The sequence below is a fragment of the Neofelis nebulosa genome, chromosome 4 (assembly GCF_028018385.1).
Source record: "Neofelis nebulosa isolate mNeoNeb1 chromosome 4, mNeoNeb1.pri, whole genome shotgun sequence".
In the NCBI taxonomy this organism is placed as follows: Eukaryota; Metazoa; Chordata; class Mammalia; order Carnivora; family Felidae; genus Neofelis; species Neofelis nebulosa.
Window position 1 is genome coordinate 61,828,015 of NC_080785.1, and position 24,508 is coordinate 61,852,522.

The following is a 24,508-nucleotide window of genomic DNA, read 5'->3' on the forward strand; positions in this document are numbered from 1 at the left end:
AGAATACTAAAGGTCTTTTTTAGAGAGAAGCCAGGAATAATTAATCTGGAAATGTTGGTGTATTTCTAACCAGTCCCTCTTTTACACTCACCAGAATTTTATAATGAAGAAAAAGAGAAGAACCACCATGTTTCACAAAAACTATTAGACTTAGTTACAGATCACTGGAAAAAATTATTCTATTACTATAGTTTTCTCCAAGAAAGATTAATGAAAAAACAGAGGTTACCCAAAACGGAATCCAGGATTTTAAGCTGGTTTGTCTCATGTGCTGTCATAAATTCTTTAGGATAAAGAGGTGTCAAAACTTATGAAACAACTATTGTGAAATGCAAAATAATTCTAAAACTCTCCATCATTAGAAAGGAGAAACTAAGGATCACTCTTATCCAGTTATTGCAGTTTTTAATTGTGTTAAACTCCTCAAATCCACCTAATCTTCATTATCTTTTTAAGAAATAAAACATATCCTGAATGTAATTTGACTTACTTCACCTACTCATCCTAAGGATCTCCATATAATGTTCTTGTCCTTATGGAAATACCCAGTTAGTTACAGGTAACCTGTTCCATATACACATATTTCTTGGTGCAAAACTCTACATATGACTTTGTAAATCACTGAGTAAAATATCATCCAGAGGACATATTGTGATAGTGCATGCATGAGGGTGGTTAAAAATTTTAGACGGCAACAAAAGGGAAAAGGAAGCATCTATACAAAGACTCAAAGAATATGGTTGGAGCCAGTTTGTAAACAACTCTAGAATAGATCCTTACTTGTATCTCAAGTATTGGCTAAAGACCAGAAACATCAGGCTGAGAGCCTGAATGGAATCACTAGGAGTTGTAGTTGAATAGGGATTTGTGAGACGATCTTTAAAGATAGAAACATAGGTGGGTGGAGTTGAGTTTGGGGAATACATTTGCTTCATATTTTGATTGTCCTCATGATAAACCTCAGGTTACACCTCATGGTATGTCCGAGGTGAAGATTTTCAAAACTGTTTTTGAAATCAATTATTTTAAGGTTTAAACCATTAGTAAGTTTTGCTGGGAAAAGCGTCTGAACTAAGCATGTATCCTATGACTCATGCTTTCCTTGAACACTATTGGAAGAAGGAAGAGTTGTAGCCAGACAAGCCAAAGATAACTGCTGGTCCCCGCTAATAATGACTATGATGTTGATGTATAGGCTTGAAATGACATTAAGAATATCCTTTCCTGGATGCTTCTCCTCCTGGCTGGCCTCAGGAACAGAACTTTACTTATGCATGCATCATACTGTTGTAATATTATCTTAAGGGTAATACTTCTAGCCTAGGAGCATCTGCCTGGAGGAAGATCTAGGCAAGAATTTAAAGAAGGCTCTTCCTGTTGCTCCTTTCCCATTCATGACATTTTCTCTCTCTTTTAAAAAGCCAACACAAAAATCAGACCTCGAGTAAGAATCTTATGGCTTTGTTCACCCTTGGGTATTGATTGTGAAGTAGATTCAAGCTCTTAATAGTTCTTTCATTTATGGGATAACAGCTACATTTTCTCCCATTTATCAGAAACTTAATCTCAGAGTAAATAAGCAAATTGCCTAAAGCAGTGTATTCAGTAACTGGTGGGCTAGGATTAATCACTTTGCCACTTTGTTTTATTTAAATGGTACTCTACCATATCCTAGTGGAATGAGCTTGTTGTTCTATCGTTGAAGAATGTTGAGAGTGCTTGAGAAATCATCAGGAGAGAACTCCCTCCTGTACCAATAACTAAGATTGGATCCACTCAATTTAGAATCTGAATTGACCCCAAATCCAAACTTAGCAGAATCAATGATTCCAAGTGAAGTGTCCTACTATGGTTTCATGAACCATGGGAATGAAGCTGGAAATATCTTTTCCAGGAAGGAAAATGATGGAGTTAATGTAGGAGGGAAAGAAGTTGGAAAGCCCCAAAACCAAGAGGGATAAAAGGAAACTAAGGGGAGATTGGCTTATCATGGTGGGAGACTGGTATGAGAACTTGTCCAGAGACTGTGTCCTGAGGGATGTTAAAAAACAAACTCTTTGGATGGTATGTGGGGTAAATAGATAAAGCACAGATTTAAAACAATTCTTTAAGTATTTATAAGGTCTAATTATAAAAATTAGATTAGGTTTGTCTTCAGATAATGTCCTTTACACATTTTTTAAAGAGTAAAAGTGATGATTCAAAGGAAAGTGGGGGAGAAAGGCCTGCTGATGACTGAAGAGGTAAAACAGTGGTTTGGAAATCTCACTGGTTTTTGCATAAGCACTTTCTGAAAATTTGCCAGGAAATGAAAGGCCATCTTTAACTGGTGAGGATAAAAAGAAAATGGTTCATTTAGGTAAAATCTGAAGTGTTAAGGAGAATAACATGATTACTGTCGCTTGTCTTCTTAACACAGAAGACAAACACTAACAAGGAAAGAAATGAAAATGTTGTGGGCATAATGCCAAACAATATTTTAAGATTGGTCTTTCTCAGCATGCTAAATTTAAACAGCTGAAATTCTTTTTTAAGTATTATCTGAGTCAACAATTTGAAATGAAGGATTTGCCTTTTAATAGAGAATCTGTATTGCATTGGAAGTTTGAAACAGTGTCCTTGAGTCAGTTACTTCTAATTGGCAATTTGCCAATCACTACAGATCAAGGAGCACCAAAAATAATACCTTCAAAATGAGAGTAAAAATACATATGCTGCAAAAGGAAAGTTGATGAACTTTGATGGAGCTTTGCAAATACATTTACATTATTAGCCCTGATTCTTTGTTTTGTATCTTGTCACTTGTGACACTGCAAATCAAGGTTAGAAATAGAGTTCCTGTCAAGAGTTGATTTTTGGATGTGGTGCTTTGGCTCTTTTCCCCTTAGGGTTTAAAAATAATGACAGGAACACTTACTGAGTGCTTACTACATACCATTTGCTTGTATGAATATCTTGCACATTTAATCTTGACAGTGTTACTCTTGTAGGATAATCCCATTATCGTCTGCATTCCCATTTTATAAAAGAGCACAGTGAGGCACAATAGGGTTAAGTGACTTATCCACAGTTAGAAATTAATAGTTACAGAGCTGGTGTATGAACGGGAAGTCTGGTTCTACAGCCTTTGCCTTTAACCCAAAGGCTACAAGTCTACTCTTAACTCTTACTGGATTTTTATAACCCTTTACAGTTCATGCTATTTGTTTACCTCTTTCATCTCTGCTTACACCTGTCTCTGTCTGTAATTTCTTTCTTGACACACAGATCCTTCTGTCCTTATTCCATTAGTGTGTTACCTTAGGATACATCTTTAAGCTTCTGCTGTAGCATCATGACCTTTCAGGATTCTATTTGGATTCCACCACTGGCCTAACTGTCCTTTTCTGTTGTTCCACTGAAACTTGTGCTTACCTTTATTATTGGATATGCCACTGAGGGTTGAAATAATCTATTTTCTAAATTGAGGAAGGAAATTAAGCTTTATTTATCTTTGGAACATTAGTGCTGAGTGTTATGTCTAATACAAAAGTAAAAATCAAAAACCATTGAATTCAAAGCTCTAATTCAATTCCCTGAAGGGATAGGTAGTTCTAATTCCAGTCTTTATCCCTGCAAAGTCTAGAAAATAATGTTTCAAATGCAAGTTACCACCTCTGAGCCAGATAGTATATTTTAATTAGTTGAACTCATAATTAGTATGAAATTACTCAAAAGATATTTGCCACCCTCTGTGGTATTATATATTTAGAATATAGGAGACAATATTTTGGAAGGTGACAGATGGCATATTCCAAATTGCAATATTGAAATTTACAATGATAACTAGTTTCTGGTACTAATGTATCTGGGGGTGGGGGATATTAGAATAAATGGTTCAGCAAAAATGTTTTGCCGATAGAATGGAGTTGTGAGATGGCTCTTTTAAAAAATTGTTTCTTGAACTCATTTTCTTTGAGGAAAAGTCCTGAGAAGATTTTGATTTAGTCATAGCTGATAAATATTGAGTCATATCTGTGAGCAGATGTTAGAACCTTGACTACCACTAGAGAAAAATGAAAAAAAAAAAAAAAAAGATAGTAGTGGGAAAATCAGTCCCCACTCTCCCTCCCCCAAAGAAGTATTTTCAGTTTATGGGATAAGTTGTATTTTACTTATTAATGATTTGTAAATTTCTTTCATTAAGTATTAAAACAACATAATGATGTGAACTGAACGGACATTGCCTAGGGCTGTCCAAATACAGCATTTTCATTAAAAATATCGTCTTAGGTCAAATAATTCTATTTTACTCTCCAAACCACACAAATCAGTTGTCAAATAAGAGTTATAACCAGAAGAAGAACAGATGTGATGAGATGTGTGGTAGGTATTTAAGATCCCTTTGGAGTTCCATCAACAAAGTTATCTCAGGATGAGATTACCTCAGTGAAATAGCTAGACCTTCCTTTATATTTCTTTTTTCTTTTTTTTTTAATTTTTTTTTCAACGTTTTTTTATTTATTTTTGGGACAGAGAGAGACAGAGCACGAACGGGGGAGGGGCAGAGAGAGAGGGAGACACAGAATCGGAAACAGGCTCCAGGCTCCGAGCCATCAGCCCAGAGCCTGACGCGGGGCTCGAACTCACAGACCGCGAGATCGTGACCTGGCTGAAGTCGGACGCTTAACCGACTGCGCCACCCAGGCGCCCCTATATTTCTTTTTTCTTTACAGAGTCTTGACTTATATCATATTTTGATTATTCATGATGATGGAATTGTGGTTTAAGGTGTGGGGAAATCGACTCCATGTAAAATTTCTCGGTATGCAAAGATGCCCATTTGAATTTCATTATTTCCTTCTTAGGCACTGTGATACAGGGGTTAACACTTACTCTTTGCATTCAAATTGCATGGCCTCAAATCTTTACTATGTGGATGACCTTGAGCAAGTAACTTAAAGTCTCTGGTTTAGATTGCTGTTTGTAAAATAAGGGTAATAAAAATGATATCCACTTTATTGAATTGAATTATTGAATTAATCCTGTGTGTAAGAGGCTTAGAACAGAAGGAACATAATAAATACTCAAAAATATTAGCTATTTGTTGCTTCCTATTTACTTAGGATGTTGTCTCAGGTAAAAAGTAAAGTACTAATAGCAAAGAAAATGTTCTAAATAAAATTTAAATCTAAAAACTGTTTCCATTTTAGTTTTATATTAATAAAACATTTATGAAACTCATAAAATGTATTAAATGTTATAATAAACAGCCTCTCATTAGGGTCATCTTTACTTAGTATTTTGCCCAAAAGGTTTTTATTGAATTATAGGAAAAAAATGGCAACTGGTCACAAAGATAAATTAGATAGCACATGTAAATACTGCCAGGAGAGTGGCGGGCACACAATCAACCCTTAGAAATTTTAATTCTTAGGGTGCTTGGGTGGCTCAGTTGGTTGGGCGGCTGACTCTGGATTTTGACCCAGGTCAGGATCTCATAGTTCCTGGGTTTGAATCCCACGTTGGTCTTCATGCTGATGTTATGGAGCATGTTTGGGATTCTTTCTCTCCCCTTTCTCTACCCCTCCCTAGCTCAAGTTCATATACTCTCTCAAAATAAAGGAAGAAACTTTAAAAAATTTAAAAACAAAGAAATTGTAGTTCTCTTCCCTTTAGCTAGAACCGTGGTGAGAGGCCTTTCACTTTTCTTCCTCCACCATTCTTAAAAGGCAGTCACAGCTATCATCCATTTAATATGCAAACTGATGCTCTATTTTCATCCTTATCAACTATTCTGTTTGTACCTATGCAGACTGGGAAAATTTCCTCTTGTGTGAGCAAATCTATTATTACATAAATGGACTCCTTTTGAATTATATGAACTGGAAAGGAGGAAGAAATAGAGATGCTATGGAAGAGCGTTACAGGATCCTTGACCTGAAAACAGAACTTCAAACACATAAGATGAGTTTGTATTTTATTCAGCAACTTGTTTTGCTGAGACAGAGAATGTGAGGAAATGTTTTTTCCTGGGCTTTTGACCAAGGAATCCCTTCACTGGTTCCTTCATGAAAAGAAAGAAAGACTGGGGAATTCTCGCTTGCCTGCCTTTCATAACATTGTATTTTAGGGATTGTAAGTAACACACAGCTACCTCTGGGAAATTTTAAGGTTCATATAAATAAACACTGTTACTAAAACTATTACCTTAAGAAACAGAACTACTAACACCAGGATCCTGTGTTTTATTGTATTTCATACTTTTTTTTAAGTTTATTCTTTTATTTATTTTGAGAAAGAGAGAGCACATGAGCAGGGGGAGGGCAGGGAATGAGGAGAGAGAGAGAGAGAGAGAGAGAGAGAGAGAGAGAGAGAGAGAATCCCAAGCAGGCTCTGCACAATCAGTGCAGAGCCTGACACGGGGTTTGAACAAATAAATTGTGAGATCATGACCTGAGCTGAAATCAACAGTTGGACATTTCACCAGCTGAACCACCCAGGTGCCCTTATTTTATTTCATTCTTTAGTCATTGATGGGCTACTCTGTCAAGCAATATGCCAGCCTCAGGGAAGGAAGAATAAAATAAGGGACAAGTTCCTACAGTACTGAAGGTACTACAGTGAAAGAGAAAGACACAAGCCAATATAATAAACAAGGAAGCAAATACATGATTTATTGTTGTTATTGTTTTATTAAGTGCTATGAAAGAAAGAGTTGAAATAGAGAAGAACAGAGGTCCAATTTACTGAGGAACAAACTGGTTTCAAGATTTATAAGAACCATTTCCACACATCTCCCCCCATTATCATTTTTGTCATGATAGAACAAGTTTCTGGTGTTGACAGTGATGAGAGGAGGATTATGCACGTGAAGTAATCCTAAAACTAAGACTGATGAACTCATGGTGAATCAGAATTTTAGAATTATTGAGCAAAACATTTTCATTCAGTCAGAAACATGACTCCCACATTGCTTTTCCCTTTACCTTTATATTACAGGATTTTTCAGCTTGTGGCAGCTTTTAAGGATTAGAAAAACACGAGTCCTTAATGTTGCTTAGTAACTTGTATTGCCTGTCATTTTGGGCTGCACATAAACAACTTGTAACTTCCCCACACTTGTCCCAAATTACTAGAATTGAGAAAGAGCACACAAGCTGATGAGTCACTTTGCTATCCTGTTGTTCTTAATAAGAGTTCTGGTTACCAAGATGGGTGCTTTATCGTTACATAATCTTATTTGCCACCCCATATGTCAGAACTTTCTATTTGGCAAATAGAGTTTCCTTCCCTGTCACACACTGAAAACAGTATAGCATAAAAACCATTCACGGTGGGACTATTGTTGTGTTTGGGTTCCTGGTTTTCAATGTACTGTAAACTCTATCAGAAAACATATTGTGAAGGTGAAGTGGTACAGGGTTTTCACCTTCATGTGGAAATTATATTTTGGAGCCACGGATGCTTCTGTCATTTCAGTTACTTGCATAACTGCTTGCTGGTATGTTTAGTATTCAGGTAACTATATTATCTTCGTAAGAACACTTTCAAAGCAAAGCAAAAGAAAACAATGATTTCAGTGTGGCTATAATATTGCTATTCTTTATGGTTAGACAGTGTTTTCTAATTCTTAAAATTAAATTCTTTTATAAATTCTTTTATAAAAAAGAAAACAACAAGATTCTGTTAGATTTGGTGTATATATCAATAATATGGGAGTACTATACTGATCAAAATTTCTTCTCCACTATGAACTGTCAAAGCTGTATCAAAGGAATTAGCCCCTGTGCCTTACCTTTGGGGAGAATCCTAGATAAAGAGAATGTGCATAATTTCTGTTTTTTTTTTAACATCTGTTTTGCTGATTCTAATAAGTTAAAATCCAAATCCAAACTATGTTAAGACAAAAGGGAAAATTGTTTGGGGAATGCTAGTATGTGTGTTAAAAGAAGAAAAGGGCAAGAAAGCTTTCTTTATCCAAACATTAAACAAAATTAAATAGTTTTCTATTTTAAGGACTTCTTATAGTTCATCAGATGCAAGTGTGTATTGGAATCTCTAGAAGTGGGATTTAGTACAAATTTCCCTGACTTTATTTAATCCCAGAATCTTTTCTTTTGGGAATATCTATTAATATCTCTTTGAAAACCCCAGAGAACAATTTATTGGTCTATTGGCACTCATTTGTTCATATAAAAATTTTTGAGCATCTCTCATACATCAGAATAGAAAGTTCTGAGAAGAAATTTATGAATAGAACCTGGTCCTGTCATTAAGTGGCTCCTAATTTGGGGGTTAGAGGAAGACACATGAATATAGAAATTATAACACCATGGGTTCTGGGCAATGATAGAAGATAGATGGGCAGGAAGTACGTAGTAGGCTATAGTATAGGTAGATGAGAGTATATAGTAGATGAGAGTAAGATAATAAGTAATTCATTATAGATAACTTAGAATTTGAGTTGGATCTTGAGAAAAAGTAGGATTTTTTTCAAAACAAGGGCAAAAAAACAAAACACAAAGTTATGTCTAGAGATCGTTATTCTTTTGCTCTGATGTGGAAACCAGTACTCTTTTCACTCATCCAAGCATAACTCTTGAGTGAATAGTGGCTACATAAATTAAGAGATATGAGCAGCAAACTGGGAAAAAGATATATAAATTTGGTGATACAGATAGTACTTGATTCCTTTGAAGTAGATAAGAATCCCTGGGAAAAGAATGTAGAGTGATAAAAAGATAATTGTAGGTTTCTTGGTCAATTTTTAGAGTATATTGGAATACACAGGACATACAGAGTGAAAATGAATTGTCACACAGAAGAAGACCAATAGCAGGAATCTATGGTATTCCAAAGACTAGGGGAAAATATCCTATAAGAAAGACAGAATAATTATCCCTGTAGATGTTGCTGGGAGGTTGAGATGAGGAATGAAAAATATCCATTGGATTTGAACACTGGGAGATCATCGGTGATTTTAGCTAAAGATGTGTTGCCATGGTGATTGGGGTGAAACCCAGGTGAAAATGTGTTAAAGAGTGAGTAGGAGCCCAGGAAATGGAGATGGAGTGACTCATTCAAAAAGTTTGTCTGTGAAGATTTGAAAAAAAAGAACTGTTTTTGCACAATAATGGAAATTTGAAGGAGCTTTTCTAAGATAGGAGTTTTTGAGCATGTTTAAATATCTATGAAAAGTCCCAGTGATCAAAAATATAAAAGTGTACTCTCCTGTTCTTGGTGGGGGTCAAGTGGGTGGTCCCCATCCCTGAAATGTATTGAGGCAGAGGAAAAGGGCTCCAACCCTCTCTGTACTATGGGTTTCAGTCCACCAGTTCAAGTGCCACAACATGGGTTCCAAAAACAAATACAAAACAAAATTTAGAAAAGTAAAGCAATGTTTGATGGGTACCTAAAAATGTGAAATTGAATAGGTTTTAAGACATGGAGTATGAGTTGACTTTGACTAGCAGTTAACACCTTCTATAGAGAAAGAGGGAAGGAGGGAGAGAAAGGAACAATCTGAATAGGTATATAGGCTTTGTAGTGTTAAATTGAGGATATTTTTGGAATTTAACCTTTCTTGATAGAAATCTGAACAAAGTGAAGAAAGTTTGAAGTTTTTGAATGAGGTTGGAGGAGTTACTGACTGAGACATTTGCTAGGATCTGGGTGATATTGGAGGAAGGGGCATTTGAGTAGGTGGTCATGACTTTACAATGATGGCATTTTATGTCAGTATGTGATTCTTTTCAACAGCTGGGAAGTGTGATGTTAAAAAATATAGTGCTCATCCAAGATGTATTGTTTTATTTCATTTTGTCTTTTATATTGTCATCGCCTACTCTCTCAGTATCATCTATCATCTTCTTTAGTACTTCTTCAGATTTAGAAATTTGGATCACAGTTTTCCTTTTTCTTACCTCCTGTTAGCATTATGATTGTTTTTTTAAATTTTTTTAAGTTTATTTATTTATTTTGAGAGAGAGAGAGAGAGAGAGAGAGAGAGAGAGAGAGCACACACCCGCTGGGGAGGGGCAGAGAGTAGAGACAGAATCCCAAGCAGGCTCTACGCCATCAACACAGAGCCTGGTGCGGGGCTTGAAACCACACACTGTAAGATCATGACCTGAGCTGAGATCAAGAGTTAGATGCTTAACCAACTGCACCACCCAGGCACCCTGCATTACGATTGATTAAATTATATGGGTTGACAAGTCAATTAATAGCCTGTAGAAATTTTTAACCAAATTACCTTCATTGGTATTCTGCTCCCTTCCACGTTAACCATTGGCCAATGACTCTATTCTGAATCTTGATATTATCTGGAACTTTTCATCTTTAAAATCATCAATCACAAAGCAGTAATCTTCTTGTTCTGTCCACCTCCCACCAATCTCCAGCACCTTGACACACCTTGTTTTCTTCATGACTGTTTTCTCACTCACTTCTCCTTACCATGCAGCCAAGACCTAGTATACAACTTAAAGAATTCCTTTGCCCAAATCTTTTCTTTGTACTCTTTTCCTTCCACTTCACATCTGGCAAAATCCTTGCCCTTTCTTAATTGAGCAGTTTCGCTTTGCTTTTTCACTTGGGGTATTGAATGCTATCAGAAATCACAAAACTGTGAAAACTGGTGTCATAATAAATTTGTGATCTCCCATCTCGGTCTGACCCCAGTAATACTTCTAAGTGCCCGTGTTTTATTTACCTTTCCATTCTCTGCAACAGATATCTCATAAAACTCTGCCACACATGTACTTGGTAATTCCTTAAGAAAAGACTTAAATGTTATTACCCTCTTCCTCTTTGTGCTGTTTACTTTTATTTTTGGTATTGATATTTAAACATTTTTAAAAATTTTAGATTTTAATTAAAAATTATCAATTTCCATAAATAAATCAACCTTCCTCCCCACTGTCTCCACCAACCCCCTATACCCTAGCTTTTAGATAGTTTCATAATTTGTCCCCTCTTTATCCTTGCAAGAATATATATTGCCACAGTATTCTCTTCCAATCCAATGTTTCTTTGACATTAAGCAGCTTAAAATATCCTTTCTGTCAGTGCTCCTTTCCTACCTTACTTGCACTCTCATTGTGTCTCTCATTCTTTGTTTTGTCTGTGATTACAACAGTAGCTGGTACAAAACAGGTACCAAAAAAACCCAAAAAACAGAAAACAAAAACAGAATAGCACTGAATAAATAAGTGGATTTTGAAAATGCCTCCTTTTTGATTGAGGGTGATGGATTGTCTCATAAAGCATTTCCCTCAGTCAACAATGTTTTTATCTTTCAGTTTACTCTGTTAGAATGCTAAGCGACCATCTCTATTCTCTGAAATATACTGTCAATTTTTCAGTAAAGTTTTTTTTTTTTTATTCTAATCAAGTGCTTGTCTTCTATCACGTTTTCCCCTTGGTAAGTAGTAGTAATAAATACATTTGCTTATTCTGGAAATAATATTCAATCATGTTATTCTGTTTTGAGAGAATAAGATTATTCTTAATTTGACCAAATTCAGTAGTTGGCACTTTATTTTACAATATTAACTGTTTACGTTAGATTTAGGCACTTGTTTTATTTGTGACACATTTCATGAATTGATTATCAGCATTTGATTGTCAACCTGGATGAAGTGGAAGGTTCAGAGTTATTTTCAGTATCTGACAAGAATAAACACTGAGACTGAGGGCTTATCGGAAGTAAACAGTAGGCTAAGAGGTCACACATGTGGAGAGAATAGAAAATAATCTAGTCTACTTTCCCCACTGCTTTGTCACTTTCTCAGAGTCCCATTTAAGTGATGATGTACCAATGACAACAGAAAGAAAATACTTTCCTCAGCCACATGAAATACTTACTTTAAAAAGTGTGAATAAACACAGAAGATTTTTATCATGATTTGAGTGTAATTCATGAGAGGGTGGTCACTTGCTCAGTTTCTTGCTTTCCCATAGCCCTCTCTTCCCTCCATTCTTTCCACAGAATCAAATATCAACTAATAAAATGAATGAAGGCATTTTTAGGAGGGAAAACATGATTTATATCAAACCTTACTCTAAAAGTGAATTTATCCACAGCAGTATGCTAGTCTACTTTACAAGTGTGTGTTTTTCACTTACGTGTAGCTCTAGAAATTATAGAATAGGTTGGCTTTGGAATAGCTTTTGGATTTCTAATACAGTATTTCTTTTCTATATAGTTTTACTTAAGCAATATAAATAAGGTTAGCTGTGACCTAAAAAAAAATACTCAGTCATTTTTCTTAGAACACAGTATGGTATGTGTCCTAATTAATTTTATTTGTGGTATAGTAAAAAGTATAACTTCAGAAGGAAATGAAAACTGTGTGGAAAGAGATGACTTTGAGGCAGGGACACTCTATTAGAGCTTATGATTGGGGAAATCCTGATAAGCTGATATATTGTTAACACTTTATATGTTTGATTTTTCCCTCTTTTTTATTTGTTCTAGACATTACTAAAAGAGGTTAATGTATTGATGTATGATATTTTTTCCAGGCCAAACAGGAAAAAAAATGAAAATTTAATTTTTAATTTGCAGAAATGACTTTGATAGGTCTGGTTTGAAGAAATTGGAAGTCAACTTTCCCTTTGCTTTATGTTGTCCAGATTCCATTCATTCCACACTTTTTGTTTTTGTAGATTGAAGGTGGAATTTTATGTTCTTATTTCAGGACTCTTTTCTTTGTACTTCTTGCTTGAGTGTCAAGAGACTAAGTACAAAGGATTCATTGATACCTGTGAAGACTTTTTGTTTTTGTTTGTGTTTTATGATGAGCAAAACATTGGTGGCCTTTTGCTACCCAAAGAATACTCATTTTCTCTTAGCTAATAGGAATTTCTGTTTCTTAAACTGAGTACTGATTTGTGAAATGAGCTTCCTCTCCCATCTACTTAGGGCGTGGAGAAGATTTTCTAACCAGGGCTTGTGGTAGGCCATAGCCAAGCCAGTTGCACTGAAAGTTTTGTTGGTTTGACGGAGCACAAGAAAAGAGCACAGAAGTATGTATACATCTGTGGTGCAGCAAGGCTCTCACTGAAGGGAAGAGGACTGGCCCTTTCATTGTTGCTGTGGTCCCCCAACCAGATGGTTATAAAAGGCCAAATTCCTACATCTTGTACTGTGCTAACTGGGAGGATTCCTCCCTCTGCATGGGATTCTGGTAGTTTTGAACTTTGGCTTTGCCTTTGTATGGAATAAAACAAAGCATCAGGGAGCATCTACTGACTTACATTCTTAATCTTGTGTTTATTCTTTGCAAGGATTCTTTGCCAGTATAATTGTGAATCAAAGCAAAAGCTGAACGTAGTTGAGTCATGGCCCTAATTCTTGCCAATTCTAGAACCTGAACCAGCTTTTTTGTTCATACCAGCTTAGAGTCAGTGGTGATAAAAATGGTTTTACTGGACGGACTCATAGATTCATGGCCACTTCCTGCATAGTATCAACACTTCCTGGCTTCCACAGTTGGAGGGTGTTCCTCTTTATCTGTATCTTACTTGCCAAGGTGCAATCTATGTAGTCTTATCAAATGTTTTAAAAATCATTAACCTAGAAAAATTCTAACAGGCCAGTAAATATTACAGTTACCAGCTCTTACTTGTTTTTCTTCCCAATTTCAATTTCTAGATAAAAGGGCTCAAACATTACCCTCATGTAGCTGTCCTTGAAACTTAACTTCATAGCAATGTTTTGTGTTCTAAGCAATGACCTACTCTCATAACTTTCAGATATATGGCTCCTTATTCACACAGAGGTAAAAATAAAAGGTCCAGTTCTTTTAGATTTAAGGTACCCCATGGGGAAGTAGCCTCTTTAAGGGTAGGCAGATAGGTATTGAATACCTAGTTGATATTATGGTGCAGAAAATTTCAACATTGGCATATGGAGTGAAGGGAACTCAGATGTTAAGAAGAGTATCTACTATATCGTGTTTACCCTTAGGGCGTCTGTCTCTGTGCCTCCCACTTATTCTGTAGCCAATTATACTTTGCTATCAATATATACCTGTACTTAAATTGGCCTTAAAATTTATTAACAATTTCCTGGTTATCAAATTCATTTACTTTTTATCAGTTTTTTTGCTATCTTTAGCCTCTTTACAGAATTTGCCATCTTGGATAGCTTCACTCATTGTTGTAACTTTAGTCTTTGTCATTGGTAAGACTGCACTATTAGAATGTTACTTCTGTTTATTCAATGAGTCAAAAACTATTCAATGACTACCATTTACCAAGTACTTGGAAAACAATGCTAATAAAACACATACATAGTTTTTGTGCCTAGTGAATTTATAGTTTAGTGAGCGATTGATAATAATTTATTATTTGATTTGTAAATATATTTTGAGTACCTACCTGATGCCAGGTTCTGTTCTAGGCATTAGAAATGCAGTGTAAAAACAGTACCTGGGGAAACACGTTTTCTTGGGGGAGATAGAAAGTAACAAGTACTTAATATCATTTTATATATAAGTGCCATGATGAAAAGTAAGTCCGGGCAAGAGGAAAGGAAGTGATAGAGAGTGGGTGCCATTTTTAATAATGTACTATTTTAGGGGCACCTGGGTGGCTCAGTCAGTTAAGCATCCAACTCTTGATTTCAGTCATGACCTCAAGGTCATGAGATCAAGCCCTGCACGGGCATTAAGTTGGGCATAGAGCCTGCTTAAGATTCTCTCTCTCTCTCTCTCTCTGTCTTTCTCCTTCTGCCCCACCCTAGCTCTCTCTCTCTCTCTCTCTCTCTCTCTCAAAAAAAAAATGTACGATTTTAGATTTATTAAATATGTTCCATTCTTCCATGGACATATTACATTTGAAATGCCTTTAAATTATCTAATAGGTGCTGTTAAATAGGCAGTTGGGTACACGAGCCTGAAATTCAAGAAGTTATTGGAGGGGCACCTGGATGGTTCAGTTTGTTGAGTGCCAGACTCTTGATTTCGGCTCAGGTCATGATCCCAGGGTTGTGGGATCTAGCACCACCTCAGACTCTACACTGAGCATTGAGCTTGCTTAATGTTCTCTGTGTGTGTGTGTGTGTGTGTGTGTGTGTGTGTGTGTGTCTCCCCCTATGCTCTTCTCCCCTGCTTGTCGGAGACAAAAATGTGAGATTTGTGCATAGATCTAGGACCAGGAGTGATCATGTAGGGAATCAGAATAGAGAGAGAAGAATATACAATGATGAGCCTTGGAGAAAGTAAGAAAGAGCAGCAGGAGAAAGCCAGGAGAATTTCTCTGGATGCTCAGTAAGTTTGCAGTAAGAAAGAGCTGTTGAAATATGTGGCTTGTTACTGAGAGGACAAGCAAGAGGACCAGGTAGGTTAGCCACAGGATTGGGAAAGTCAGTCTTTGTTGACCTTGAAAAGGGAAATTTCAGTTGAATGGTGGAGCACAAGTTAGACCAAAGCAGACTGAGGTGAAAATTGTTGGTTTGACGTGGAGGGAAAACCAGTCAGAGAACAATACCAATAAATTGGAAATTGCACCTGAAATGAATGGCCCAAATATAACAGTATCATTTGAGTTCATCAAGAGGGTTTGAAAGGCTTCATGAAGAAATGATTTTAAACTGAGGTCAGAAAGATGAGTTGGTATTAACTAGACAATAAGGCAAAAGTAAAAAAGCTTGTAAAAAGGCTAATACCGCAAGGTAAACTTGAAGACTGGAAGAAGCTCATACAGGTTGGCGTGGGTATGTATGAGTTTAATGATGGCATGAAACCGTTTTATCCTTTTTTCAAAAATTTTTAACTTTATTTACTTTTAAAGAGAGAGAAGGAAAGAGTTCACACACATGGCATGGGGTGTGGAGGGGCAGAGAGAGGGGGAGAGAGAAAATCCCAAGCATGCTCCATGCAGTCAGTACAGAGGCCAATGTGGGGCTAGATCTCATGAACTGTGAGATCATGACCTCAGCTAAGATCAAGAGTCAGACAACTGACTCAGCTACCCAGGTGTCCCAAGACTGTTTTATCTTTAACCCTAGAGCATTGGGCATAATGATTAGAGGGAGATGGGGATATGTGGACAACATCATCTACCTTTTGATGAAGTTGTTCTAGCTGTACTGTGTATAGGGTATAGAGGTAGGTCGGCAAGATGGAAGTTGGATAGCTCACGAATAGGCCATCTTAGTAATTAAGGTGAGTCAAAATTGCAGCTTGCATTACAGCAGTAAAGGTGTAAAAATGGAGAGAAAGAGAAATCTGAGTGATATTTATGAAGTGAAATTGGGGCGCCTGGGTGGCGCAGTCGGTTGAGCGTCCGACTTCAGCCAGGTCACGATCTCGTGGTCCGCGAGTTTGAGCCCCGCGTCAGGCTCTGGGCTGATGGCTCGGAGCCTGGAGCCTGTTTCCGATTCTGTGTCTCCCTCTCTCTCTGCCCCTCCCCCGTTCATGCTCTGTCTCTCTCTGTCCCAAAAATAAATTAAAAAAAAAAAAAAACAACAAAAAACGTTGAAGTGAAATTGATAGTGCTTACAACAGTCTGGATAGGAGTATATGAGGAAATGTAGAGAAGTCAAGCATGACCCTTAAACTTCTGGCATTCACAGTAGAGAGGCAGTATCTTGGCATTAATTAGGAGAGAATTAGAGCAGAACTCCATTGGTTTGCCATTATTTTTGTGGGCCTTAATGGATTTAGGTTATGCATGTTGGATTAGAGGGACTTGTGAGCCATTCTCACCTGCCTATTAGACTTTTCTATCTATATATCCCACTGAGTTCTCAAAATATTAAAACTGAGTCCACCTTGATCCCTTCAAAATTTCTCTTTCCCATCAACCCAGACTCAGTCATCTTGTAATGATTTTTCTTCCTAGTACCCTCTCAGTTTCCATGTCAGGAGACTCTGATCTTTCTTGACTGTTCTCTTGCACATTTGCCTTTTTCCATTTTTACCCATACTATGCAATTTCAAACTCTTTAATTTCACTCCACTGTACTCTTAACCTGCTATGTGGTCTTTTTTTCCCCCAAATCATTCCTTGTCTGATACTTTTTAAAAAATTTTAAGTATCTATTTTCATATTTAAGATTCTGATTTTTCCCATGTCCCTACTTAAAATAATTCAGTGTCTTTCCTATTCCTTATAAATAAGCTGTAGATTGACTTTAGCTTGGAATTCAGGAAAAAAAAAATCTGTAGATTTTTCTTCCCCTGACACACTGTGGAACTCAGTAATTAGAAACTGCCTGGTTTAAATCCTGAGTTTAGTACTTACTAGTTGTGTGGTTTTGGCTGAGTTAATCACAATTTTCTATTTTTCAAATGGGATTAAAAATAGAAACTCATTTACATGGTTGTTTTAAAGTCTAAATCCATTAAATTCTCTTAGCACAGTCCCTGGCACAAAACTAGCACTCAATTAATGCAGTTTCTATTATTATTCTGTTAGCCTCCCACCAAGCCCCCTGTATGTATGCTGGCACATTTAACCACTTCGTGAGCATGCCTTTTATTTCTCTGATGTGCTGTTTTATACAACTTGCATTCTTCTGCCTAGAAGGCTTTCTCCTTCCTCTCTTGGCAGCCTTTCCCCACAACGCAATTTCTTCCTGTCTAAATTTGTTCATCTCTTCAAGTACCAGCCCTTTTCTATCCCCAGGAAACATTTCTGTCTTTCCCAGCTTGCCCCGTCCCTGGTTCTAGGTGCGGTTACCCAATATTTTTTTTTTTTTTTGTATTTTGACACCTATCTTATCAGCTCCTTGTATATAGTTAGGTATGTAGCTTTCTTGCATCTTCTACAGGGTAGGCCTTGAGTATAGGGCCATTTTTAGGATGCTATTTGCCTAATGTCTATAGTTTTTGCAATGTTAGTGAACAAAAGATTGCCAGTGTTGGTGGGCAGTCCCCTCATTTGCCTGTGAATATTCTCTTGTTTTCCTTCCATGTAGACTGATTTTGGCTCTACTCCTCATCAAGAAACATCAAGTTACCTGTCCCAGATCTTTTCCTTAAGGACAAGAGCTTTCAAGTCAGCAATCCACTAAATCCGTCAGGGCTAATGTGTTTTCAGTGCTCTCAGGAACTCTAAGTGCATTTAACCAAGCTCTTCTGGCAACATTGGCCCTGTTTTTATGTTCCAAGTCGTTAGTTTTGTTTTGTTTTGTTTTTCTCAGTTACATATAATTTGAAGGAAGCAGTTTTAGGAGAGGTAACTGAGCACCAGCTTAATAGCGTTTTACTCAGAGATCTCTAATAATGGGCTTCTTTAAAATTAAAAAAAAAAAGCGGGGCGCCTGGGTGGCGCAGTCGGTTAAGCGTCCGACTTCAGCCAGGTCACGATCTCGCGGTCCGTGAGTTCGAGCCCCGCGTCAGGCTCTGGGCCGATGGCTCGGAGCCTGGAGCCTGTTTCCGATTCTGTGTCTCCCTCTCTCTCTGCCCCTCCCCCGTTCATGCTCTGTCTCTCTCTGTCCCAAAAATAAATAAAAAAAAAAAAACGTTGGAAAAAAAAAATTTAAAAATTAAAAAAAAAAGTGACATAAAAAACAATATTTAATATCTTTTCTGTTTCCTGCCTAATTGCCTCTGGTTCTGCTGGGCCATGGCCTTTGGATTACAAGCTGCCACTTTTTAGGATGTTCCAAAAGCATGAATCAAGATTGATTCTTACTTTATCCATCGTTGTACTTGGTTGTAACTTACACAGCCTGAGATGAGGGTTTATTTTTCTCCTCCGAAGCTTTCAGGGATGTTTTTGTCGGGTTTTGGAAAATGTGCTCCAGAGTAATGATAAATTGAGTGCTGCCTCAGAAAGAGTCAGGCTGTCAGGGAACATATTTATCTCCACATTTGGAAAGCAGAGCAAAATAAGTACAGACCTTTCAAAAACCTGTGTGAAAACTTGCTATGGTAAGGGAGAAGGTCAATCTGACATGGCTTTATATCCACTTTATTTATAATTTATGGGCTTTATGGACATACGGAATAACCTAAAATCCATGATCATTCAAAGATGAACAATGTTTTTCCCTACAGTAATGTACTACTGAGGAAAACTTGATAGTTAAATGGTTCTGTTTCCTTCTGGTTCAAGAAAAGATATCATGATATAAGAGAAATAAATAATTGTATTTAAGAAATACTCTCCTACATTTGCCTAAAGTACAAATCTGCCTATTTTTGTACATAAAAAGTTATTGGAACATGGCTGAAGGAATTTATTACATGTTGCTTATGGCTGCTTTTGCACTACAACTAGAAGAGTTGTGTAGTTGCAACAGACACCTTTTGGCTCACAAAGCCTAACATAGTTACTCTCTGGTTCTTTACGAGAAAAGTTTGTTGTCCTCTGGCCTAGGAGGAAATTCTGTCACGAATGGAAGTTTCTGCTCTATTTTCTATAATGACATTAACAAGAAGTTTGCTTTAGTTGTAAGAGATGACAGGATTATAATGGGAGCATCTGTTTTTTAATTGGTGGTCTTGTTCTATGGATTTATTTGTTTGTCAGGGATAACTGGGTTTAGTATAGGGCTAAAAATGAAAAGACAATAAATTAATAACTGCCTCATCCAACTAAAGCATTCATTAGGGTCTTAATTGGATATCACAGAGTTAAGTATTGTTTGCAGAGGTACTGAGTCTATTTTTGTGAGCAAAATGTCAAGTAAACCTCTAGTTTTAGGTCCCTATTCTTATAAGAGATTTCCAGAAAGGGACTCTCCAGTTTGTTCAGCAGTATGAATAGTGACAGTAGTTAATGTAAAATAATACGGCTTTGAGTGTAGACTCCTTGCAAAAACTGTGAGGATTGTCTTTATCTCTACCTACTCTATGATTTCTACCTCTATCTGTGTGTGAATATGTATGTGTATTTTTCCATCTTAAATATTTCTCTTTTTTTTAAAGTATATTTACTTATTTTGAGAGAGAGTGAGCATGTTGTGTGTGAGTGGGGGAGGGGCAGAGAGAGAAGGAGAAAGAGAATCCCAAGTAAGCTCCATACTGTCAGTGCAGAGTCCATCGTGGGGCTCGATCTCATGAACCATGAGATCATGACCTGAGCTGAAATCAAGAGTCATATGTTCAACCAGTCGAGCCACCTAGGAACTCCCATCTTAAATATTTCTTAAAGAAATGGCAAAATATGAATTTATTAAATTTTTTTTCATGGATCTACATGTTTTGTGTTCTAGCTATGTATATGTGTATTGATCACTAGCACTCATTAATATTCATCCAATCAAATATTACCACTGTGCTAGGTACTAAAGGGGAGCAAAAAAGTATGTTCCCTAAGTTCATTTGGTGTAGACAGACAGTTAATACAGGACAAACAAATTACATACATATTTTTATTACCTTTTTTATTTGAAAAGAAAGGCACAAATAATAAATGTATGGTTTTGTGAAATGTTCACAAACTGCACAGACCCATGTAACCAGCACAGACCAAGATGCAGGACATGCCCAGCAATCCCACTGATGTCCCTTCCTTGTCATGCCCACTCTCCAAAGAAAACCATGGCTTGACGTAAAGCCTCAGAGATTCAAACCTGAGGACTTTCTTTCTTTCTTTCTTTCTTTCTTTCTTTCTTTCTTTCTTTCTCTTTTTTCTTTCTTTGTTTCTTTAAGTTTATTTTTTTAGAAAGAGAGCAGGGTAGGGGCAGAGAGAGGGGGGAGAGAGAGAATCCCAAGCAGGCTCTAAGTTGTTAGCACAGAGCCTGACACAGGGCTTGATCCCTTGAACTGTGAGATCATGACCTGAGCTGAGATCAAGAGTTGGAGGCTTAACTGACTGAGCCACCTGGTGCCCCCAAACCTGAGGTTTCTAAAACATTGAGTTTCTGATATTTATAAATCAGGCAATCTGCATTTCTGCCCTCCTTTGACAAATAATTTTTGGGGATCTGAGCATGTGTACTCCTCCAGGCAGAGGCCTGCTGAAGCAGGAGCTGCTCCTGTCCCTGAGGGAGAGTGTGGCCTCCCAGGCCCACTTGGCTCACCTCATTTTGTTACTAGCCTGTCTGTTGATACGAGAGACACTTGCCTTTTTCTATCTCTTGATCCCAATTTTATGTCTGTATTTTTGGCCACTTCAAGCCTTTTGTACAACAAGATAGTATAATATTACATATAATTTCATATATAATTACATATATATAATATATATTCCTTTTTGTTGTACTTATTTATTTTTCTAACACATACAAATTTAACATGTGCCATATACAGGAGATGAAAACTGAGTTTATTACACAGGGCTGTGATTTGGATAGACGAGCAACTGAAGCTTCCCCTAACAAAGTAACAATTTAGCTAAGATGAAAAGTGAAAAGTTAAGCAAAGAGGAGAAGAGAGAACGTATCCTAGGAAGATACCTTTATACAGTTCACAGTTACACTAAGTACTTCACTCTAACAATCTTGTCAATTGTTTTTCCTCTGTAAAGCTTGTTTTTATATGCTCAAAAATGACATTTAGCTTTCCCATTCTTCTTAAAACTTCAGCCATCACCTTTTATTGAATTCGCAGATGGCCATGGCCCATATTTTATACAGATACATATGACAAAAGTACAAACCTTAAAACGGGATTCGGCACTGCCTGTCAGTCAATAAAACTATCCTGCCCACCCCTCCTTCTCTCTGCTGTTATGGGAGAGGAAGATTTGGTCCTCGGGTAGAATCTAGGAACTTAGTGTATACTCTGACCATCCAGCACTCCACCCTTCTCGTGGACTAGCTTTTCTGTTACCCATTTCATTCTTCCTCTTGCGTCTCATCCGTGATTCCTCTTTCTCCCTCATACTCTCAAATATACTCAAATTTAGTTTCTTTTTACCTCCAAAGCCTACTATTCTTGATTTTCATCACTGCATTTGAGACCACCAAGGTTTCTTGCTTAGGAAACATCTGCTAAATTTGCAAATAAACTATGGAATGAATAAGTTACGGAAATAAAAGGCACAGCATGACGAATATAGTCAATGGTATTATAATGGCGTTGTATGATGACACTCGTAGCTGGACTAGTGGTGAGCACAGCATAGAATATAAAATTGTCAAATCATGATGTTCTGCACCTGAAACAAATGTAACATTTGTGTCAACTCTACTCAAATACAAAAATCGCTTTCATAAAAAAACAAAATGAACACATTTCAAAGATTTTAGTCAACTCATTAATTAATGAAGGAACTATTAACATGTCAGGAATGATTCAAAAGAGAATGAGAAGATGTGATATTTATAGAGCTGATTAGTTAAAGGAATAAAGAAATGAATTTACTAAAAGATACTAAAGTGGTTGGGGCGCCTGGCTGGCTCAGTCAGTAGGACATGTGACTCTTGATCTCTGGGTCATGAGTTCAAACCCCACATTTAGGGTAGATTTCACATTTAAAAAATTGAATAAACAAAATTGGAGGGAGGGAAGGTCCAAAGCTGCAATAAATAATAACATTTGGAGTATGGTATTAAAGTCATTGACGTCATTTCTTTTCAACAACATAATATAAAATTTTTTCAGAGAATGATCATTGGCATTTCACTCAGTTCTACAAGTTAACCTTTATTCTTAAATAGTTGCAACATATTCAAAGTAATAGTAAGTAGGAAGTTGAACAAAGATACGTGACCCTAGATACGTGACCCCCTTAAAATATCTTTTAAATAAGAAAATCTCCAGTTAGGGTGTGTCTGATACACAAATAGCCAGTTACTGTACTGAAATGGCACCTAGTAATTTCTGTTCCCAAATGCAGAGCCATGTTTATGACTTAATTGTTCTGCACACACTCTTAACCCTTAATATATTCTCTAGAAAACCAAGAATGTTCTTTTGCCAATTTTATTATATAAAAACTTAAAATGGGGGTGTCTGAGTGGCTCAGTCAGTTAAGCATTCAACTTGATTTCAGCTCAAGTCATGCTCTTGTGATTTGTAGGTTCGAGCCCCACATCAGGCTCTGTGCTGACAGTGCAGAGCCTGCTTGGGATTCTCCCTCCCTCTCTGCCCCTTCCTCTTTCTTTCTCTCTCTCTCAAAATAAATAAACTTAAAAAATAAAAACACCTTTATGAACTAAATATTTTAGTCACATTCAAATGTGAGAAATTTGTTGAGAGAAAATACTTTTTATTTATATAAATGGTAAAAGGTTAACTCCTCCAGGGTTCAAGTATATACAAAAAATTATTTTAAAAAAGATTTCAGAGTCATAGAAGCAAATCAGCAGGATGAGAACAATCAGTTTATAGAACCGATTCTAATGGGCAGTCCTGTGAAAAGATGCCCCATCTCAGTTGTCACGGAAATGAAGTGATGACCACTCACAGCCATATAATCCAAAGTTTGCCTATCAGATTGGTAACATTTAAAAGCATTTAATGGTATCCAGTATTGACAAGACTGTAAAGAAATTACTCTCTTATAAACTATCAGCAGTTCTGTAAATGCTGTGGAATATTTTGAAAGCATTTTGCTATCACTTATTAAAATCCAAATTCCCCATCATTTTTTACCTTACAACGTCATTATTATTTATTTATTCAATGAAGTAAAAATTCTAGAGTATAAAGATACATGATGGTGATTATTTTTATTGCAACATTATATATATAATTTATTATAGCATATATATAATTATATGTAATATATTATAGCATACAATTGGAGAAATAATAGCAAATTAACATCATTAGGGATATCATTAAGTAAATTATACTTCCTTATTGTGTAATTCTCTGGCTATCATAAAGAATGAGTTATAATTGCCTGTATGCCTATTCTATTTTAAACTCATTAAATTATAGAAGGTGTAGCATATGATCATATCTTTAAAAAGTAAAAAGTAATAGCAAAGTAATATTCTCTGTATCAAAGAGGTTGTATAAGCAGAGAGAAGTTATACACAAAGCTTTACCAGTGGGTAGTATAGGTTATGGGATTGAGATGAGGCTCCTAAAGACATTGACAATTTTGATGCTGCACCATTTTGTTAAAAAGAACATTAATTTTACTGTTATACATATAAGTACATTACTATACCATATTATAACTGTCCATATGCTCAAAATCTCTCAAAGGGCTTATTATGGAGTCAGAGTGCAATCCAAATCTCTTACCCCCATCTGTAAGTCTCTTGGGGTTCAGTTCTTACTGCGCCAACTTGAACTTGGGCAACTCGAGCACTCCTTAGCTGCATCTAGAAACAACATCCTGCTTTTAGTTTATTTTGCAAAGTTAAAATTCTTTCTTACCTTAAAGCCTCCCTACTCACCACCATATCCCCTGTCTAGAACCACCTTTCCTGTACCCTGGCTGATTCAGTTTAAATGTCATTTCTCTAAAATTGCCACTTTGTTCCTTCAATAAAATTTAGGTCCCCCAGTTAAATAGAAACCAAGTTGATGCCTTATGACTCTCAGAGTTGCTAAATGAAGTTTTTGAGTGTGCTGTGCAAAATGAGCTAGCTAAATATTGAGTAAATAAAATTTGTAAAACTAGAATTCTGTTATGAGAGAAAAGAAGGATCATGCATTCA

General features: G+C 36.6%; 1 protein-coding gene and 1 non-coding gene across 17 annotated transcripts in view; both read left to right on the forward strand.

The window, feature by feature from the left end:
• The window catches only part of DGKB (diacylglycerol kinase beta), a 790,801-nt gene that overhangs the window by 64,450 nt on the left and 701,843 nt on the right, over positions 1–24,508 (forward strand). The window lies entirely within an intron of this gene.
• LOC131511235 (small nucleolar RNA SNORA57) lies at positions 9,210–9,336 on the forward strand. Its single transcript, XR_009261430.1, has one exon. It is a non-coding gene; the product is annotated as a small nucleolar RNA SNORA57 (small nucleolar RNA).